Source organism: Paramormyrops kingsleyae, chromosome 15 (genome assembly GCF_048594095.1).
Source record: "Paramormyrops kingsleyae isolate MSU_618 chromosome 15, PKINGS_0.4, whole genome shotgun sequence".
In the NCBI taxonomy this organism is placed as follows: domain Eukaryota; kingdom Metazoa; phylum Chordata; class Actinopteri; order Osteoglossiformes; family Mormyridae; genus Paramormyrops; species Paramormyrops kingsleyae.
Window position 1 is genome coordinate 1,703,868 of NC_132811.1, and position 6,544 is coordinate 1,710,411.

Genomic DNA, 6,544 nt, shown 5'->3' on the forward strand with positions numbered 1-6,544 from the left:
CAGAAACATATAGTAAACAGACGGAGGCACACAGGTCTCTGTCTTTAAGTACAAACTGCAGTGCATGCAGCTCACTGCCAACCGCAGAATTCACCCTGAACTCACAGAAGCAGGGAGGGGAAATGGTTGCTCTCTTTGTTGATCCAGGCCTTTGTCCTGAACTCCTACATCGCCTGTTTACTCAGCAGAGTCCCCAGGTCTGACTTTGCGGACACTATGACATCAGCGCACTTACTGTTTGCTCAGTGCTGCTCAGTGCTGCTCATTGCTGCGCGCTTCTGAGCTTTCGGGGAAGCTGAAGCCTCTCTGCCTCGATCACTATTTGCCGAAATATTCTAATGAAGTCCCTCTGGCACATTGATAGCTGAGACGAAGGGACAGGGGACAGGGACACATTCAATAATGATCCTTAGGCTAAAAATTTTAACAAGGAATTTTCATTGATGCAAAAATTGAGAGTCAGTCTTCCCTTAAACGGAAGTCACTTTGTTGGGCTTGTAAACTTAATTTGAGGGCCTTTGGTCCAGAGGAAACATCAGATCGAGGGAAAATACCCGAGGTGAAAATAAATAAGAGACACAAGCGCTCCAGTGAGGTGCTGTTTGTGCCGTGTTGTGGCGCGGATGGGATGGGAGGCCAGTGAGGTGCTGTTTGTACCGTGTTGTGGCGCGGATGGGATGGGAGGCCAGTGAGGTGCTGTTTGTGCAGTGTTGTGGCGCGGATGGGATGGGAGGCCAGTGAGGTGCTGTTTGTGCAGTGTTGTGGCGCGGATGGGATGGGAGGCCAGTGAGGTGCTGTTTGTGCAGTGTTGTGGCGCGGATGGGATGGGAGGCCAGTGGAAGGCTTGCAGTTCTAGAAACATGCAGCGTTTTCAAATTGCTCCTTCCTGCGCTCCAAGATGCCTCTCAGACTGGGGAGAAAACTGCCGAGTCAGTGTGAGGGGCTGACAGAAGCTGAGCGTAAGGCTGGAGGGGAAAGGAGATGGGGGCGGGGCAGAGGGAGTGAGGGAAGGCCGTGCCCCCACCTCCTCAGGCAGAGAAAGCAGAGCCCCTCCCACAGGAAAGCAGGGCCTGCTCCTCATGGCCTTTTATGGTAAAAACTCCTCAAAAATCTGCCCTGACACCGAGGGAATAGACGGGAGATAAAGCTGGGTTTAAAGAAACAGGAGTGCAGCGAGATAAAGGTTTAAAGTGAGAGAGGTGAGGGGGGGGGGGGGGTCACTGGGACAATTTGGCACTTTGGCAGCCTTCCTCTCTGAAAGAATGTGAGATATGCACAGGACGGCACAATAATTTGGTGCATTTCAGACGTTCCCTGCCACAAGAATTATATTAGGAACCATTGTATGACTCCACATTGTACGGATTTGTGTTTAAAGTACCAGGAGTGACAAATCTTTTGAAACTGATTCTCCGCTATTAAGCCTGATTTTTATGCTCAATTGAATATTTCTGTCCAAAGTACAAACTGTGAGCTGGGGTGGGGTCCGCCAGATTAGGTACACTTAAGAGGGGGCATGTCCTTATTTTTGCCTGTTTCGGGCTTTTTTCATTAGCCATGCGACACTCCGATCTGAAGTCTGCTTCATAGCCCTAAGTCCTGGTCTCTCTTATGGCTCCACACTTTGGACCATAACTCCAGCCTGTCATTCCAGCTTTTCTGGAGGTCCATGGTACCGGGGGAGGTGTCTGCTGACTCCTGTCCTGTGCCAGTATGCCAGGCTCTGCCCTGCCTTTCACTCCAGCCACCCGGCCCATAGCAGCTTGTTTTGTTGGTAGCAAAATGTCCAAGGTTCAACCGGGGGCGACTCTGCAACTAGAGTTTTAAAGGGCTGTCCATCATGATTACATCAAAAAACATTTATTTTATACTTGATTCTTTCGTAAAAAAAGTTTTTTTTTTTCTTTTAGTTTGTTGAGAGAGATCTAGAGTGAGACAATGTTCCTGTTGTGAATAATGCTGAAGTAAGACATTCCCCATGCTGTCTTTCTTCAGAGCAGTCACAAATAAACTTAAAGCAATCTTACTGTAACGGACTAAAATAGGAAAAGATCTGTTTTTGAATCCAGATACACATGCCAGGAACAGAAGAGCCAAACATTATGTGTTGTCTAATGTGGAAGCTAATTTTATTTCAGTGTATCCTTCTGCTTGTGAAACATTTATATTATATGGGAAGATGAGTGAGGTGTTTTTAAATCTCTATTAAAAATGATTTAACATCATTCTCTGTGTTCATTCCATGACAGCTCTGAGTGGGACAGAGATACTGGCAGGGGAGCAGTCAGGAAAGTCCTGGGGAGATTGGGGGGGGGGGGGTTAGAGCATAAAGAGGCGTCATTTCTGCCAATTTAGCAATCCCAGCCAGAAGTATTTTTTGGTCCCGAAATAGAGGGCAAATCCCAAAAAAATGAAGATGCACGGTCACCTTAGACCAGGATTCCCCAGTTCTGGTCCTGGGGGGCCAGTCTGCAGCACAGTTAGCAGATTTCCTGGCTCAAAGACACCTACTAAACCTGTCATTTGGCTGGCGAGCTGGATAAGGTGGGTCTGAGCAGGGAAATCCACAAGGTGTGTAGCAGACTGGAGACTGGAGACCTTAGACACTCCCCTTCGCGTTCTGGCGAAGGCCTGTTTGCCCCCCCAGCAGACCGTCCGCTGGAGGCTCCTCTTCCTCTTCCCAGTATTAAGCAAACATACTAGTCACACTGGACTTCGCAATAGGAAGCAGCAAGTAATGTTTCTTACATGCTGGATAAGCGACTCATTGTTCAATTAATGTAAAGGTGGAATCAGAATCAGGCAGCATGGAGTGAACGTTCCTGGCTGATTCCGGCCCTCTGCAGGGCAGCGGGAAGCCGGCACTGTTTGTTTTTCTTCCTTTCCTCCCTCCTTCTACTCCACTCCTCACCAAAGGCTGCTTTGTATCAGCATATCTTTGATATTCAGATGAATTTATTCCTGCTCCCGCTCTTCTCCGGCCGGATGAAGGCGCCCCTTGGTGGCCCCTGGCGCCCTGCCAGTGCAAAGGGGCCTGTTTCATTCTCACCCTGTCACATCGCAGCACGGCGCTGTGTCTGTGCTGTTTCATTCTCACCCTGTCACATCGCAACACGGCACTATGTCTGTGCTGTTTCATTCTCACCCTGTCACATCGCAGCACGGCGCTGTGTCTGTGCTGTTTCATTCTCACCCTGTCACATCGCAGCACGGCGCTGTGTCTGTGCTGTTTCATTCTCACCCTGTCACATCGCAACACGGCACTATGTCTGTGCTGTTTCATTCTCACCCTGTCACATCGCAACACGGCACTATGTCTGTGCTGTTTCATTCTCACCCTGTCACATCGCAACACGGCGCTGTGTCTGTGCTGTTTCATTCTCACCCTGTCACATCGCAGCACGGCGCTGTGTCTGTGCTGTTTCATTCTCACCCTGTCACATCGCAGCACGGCGCTGTGTCTGTGCTGTTTCATTCTCACCCTGTCACATCGCAACACGGCACTATGTCTGTGCTGTTTCATTCTCACTCTGTCACATCGCAGCACGGCGCTGTGTCTCTGCTGCTTCATTCTCACCCCGTCACATCGCAGCACGGCACTGTGTCTGTGCTGTTTCATTCCCACCCCGTCACATCGCAGCACGGCACTGTGTCTGTGCTGTTTCATTCCCACCCCGTCACATCGCAGCACGGCACTGTGTCTGTGCTGTTTCATTCCCACCCCGTCACATCGCAGCACGGCACTGTGTCTGTGCTGTTTCATTCCCACCCCGTCACATCGCAGCACGGCACTGTGTCTGTGCTGTTTCATTCCCACCCCGTCACATCGCAACACGGCACTGTGTCTGTGCTGTTTCATTCCCACCCCGTCACATCGCAGCACGGCGCTGTGTCTCTGCTGCTTCATTCTCACCCCGTCACATTGCAGCACGGCTCTGTGTCTGTGCTGTTTCATTCTCACCCCGTCACATTGCAGCACGGCGCTGTGTCTCTGCTGCTTCATTCTCACCCCGTCACATCGCAGCACGGGCACACAATGGCACAGGGGAATAGTTTGATGTGGGGGGGGGGGTGGGGGCTCAGCATAATAATATAAATACTGTCTATTTATTGGGGAGGTAAATTATGTCAAATAAAATATTGGTAGGTTCTTGTGATTCACTGCAAAGTCCCTTGCTGAAAACCCTCACTCATCAACACAGCCGATTAAAATAGAGTGGGTCATTAGCTCCCTCTGGTGGCAATCGTGTGTTTTGTAACTGTACCGGCACTCGTGGGTATGGGTACCTTGGCACCTTTCATATTTGTGCCTTCAGTCATTGAAGCGACATGCAGCCACGCATGGAACACAATGTTTATGTTTTTTGTGCAGCAGGGGGTGGGGGCAGAGACTGCGGAGGGGGGTGTCAATACCTGAACAGGTGGCCCGATGTTATTTGCACCCGGGTGTAAATAGACACAGGAACACACACATTCCCTGACCCCAAAATGAACTTAGGAGGCTGGACCCATCACACTTAGGTACGTAATTCAAAGGTACTGCAAACAGAGACTGAAGCCAGCAACCTTGAATTAGGAGTCAATGCCCTCTCTATATATGTAGACAGAGATACGTCTACAAACATTATGTAATATCTAAGGCTAGGTTAGATCACAGACTGTATGCTAGTCCATCGCAGATCAAGCGCACGCACGCGCGCGCACACACGCACGCACGCACACACACACACACACACACACACACACACAGGTCAATTAGCCTGCATGCCTTTACTCTGCAGAGGGAAGCCAGAGGACCTGATTGAACCCCATGAAACCTGAGAGCAGTGAGATTTAAACCCCTATCCCAGGAGTTGTAAGGCAGTAGCCCTACCTATTAACTCACCCCTGTGCATAAGTTCATAATTTATTTCTTATTCAAATAGCTTTTCAAAATGTTTTAAAAAGATGCAAGTTCAGTGAGGATTTGTGAAGAACCTAAACCAATCAGGAGCTTAGCATGAACCAACACCTGGGACTGGAACTGGGACTGGGAGATCTCATTCTAGCTTTGCTTAGGCTGTGTGTCCACACAGCGTCCACCAGATGGCGCCAGTGCCCTGCGATGGGCCATGGTGCCTCTCCAAGCTGCTCTCAGGAAAGCGCAGAAGGTCACGCCATTATAACACCACAAGCTGCCCATTCGGATTGTCCTCTGCCTGCTCTTCTCCTGTTTGTTTATAGGATTTCAGAGCTGAGAAGAAAAATCAGGGCAATTCTGTGAGCCTCCACAGCATTTGATATAGCAAAGAGCACAGAAAGAAGTCCGCCAGGCCAAGAATGTACCACAGCCGGTCTTCATTTCTCCGGCTTCTCCTGTGAGCAGCAGGAACCAAGCAGACACTCTCAGAAGGAGGGATCTGCTCTACAGTCCTGTGCAGGAACACAGAGAGCATGCAAACAGCAAAGTAATTCTCCAAGACTGCAGAATTCCTTGTTCAAGCTTTAGCTGAGTTTCTCTCTCTGCCACTTTCGGGCATAAATAAGTATAAAAAACATATTCCTCAGAAGATCTTCTTCAGTAAGATAAAGAAAGAATACATCCGTCAGCTGGGTTTCCAGGGGAACGGTGTGTGGGACGGTGTGTGGAAGGGTGTGTGGAAGGGTGTGTGGGACGGTGTGTGGAACGGTGTGTGGAAGGGTGTGTGGGACGGTGTGTGGGATGGTGTGTGGAAGGGTGTGTGGGACGGTGTGTGGGATGTTGTGTGGAACGGTGTGTGGAAGGGTGTGTGGGACGGTGTGTGGAACGGTGTGTGGAAGGGTGTGTGGGACGGTGTGTGGGATGGTGTGTGGGACGGTGTTTGGAAGGGTGTGTGGGACGGTGTGTGGAATGGTGTGTGGGATGGTGTGCACATGCTTTACTGCACACTGATTTATTTTATGTGTGTTCAGTTAATTCAAGCTGTGGCTAATTAAAGGCAGCTTGTTAATAATCACACAGACATTGAGACAGAGCAGAAACAAACAAAACTGAATATTTATAGGGTCAGGAATCACTCTAAACCACATTTCATCCCCATATGTATGGTGTTTCTGCCAGTCTGTCGGGAAATTTTTCTTTTTACACTCTCATACTCAAGAAGAAAGATACTATTTGGTAGTAATTTTCATGAACTGCACCTTTATAATGCCTTTATGAAGCATTCATACCATAGAATGTTTGTTATTAGTGTAGATTAAACCTGTTAAAGTATGTTAGGATCTTAAGGTAAACTTACATGTTGCTTATGAATGTTCTATGAATGCATTATGAAGGCATTATTAAGGTACAGTTAATGTAAAGCTTTACCCAACATTTTATCTTTGTGCTCTTCTCTAAGGAGTGGGATGAAAAAATTGTTATATTATTATTATAGCAGGACACCTGGCCATTACACCTACAGGAACTTTGATGACATCCCATTATAAATCCACAGGCATTAATATGGAGATTCTCCCCCTTTTGTAGCTATAACAGCTACTCTTCTGGGAAGAGTGGCAGCCATTTGTGCTGGGGTTTATGCCA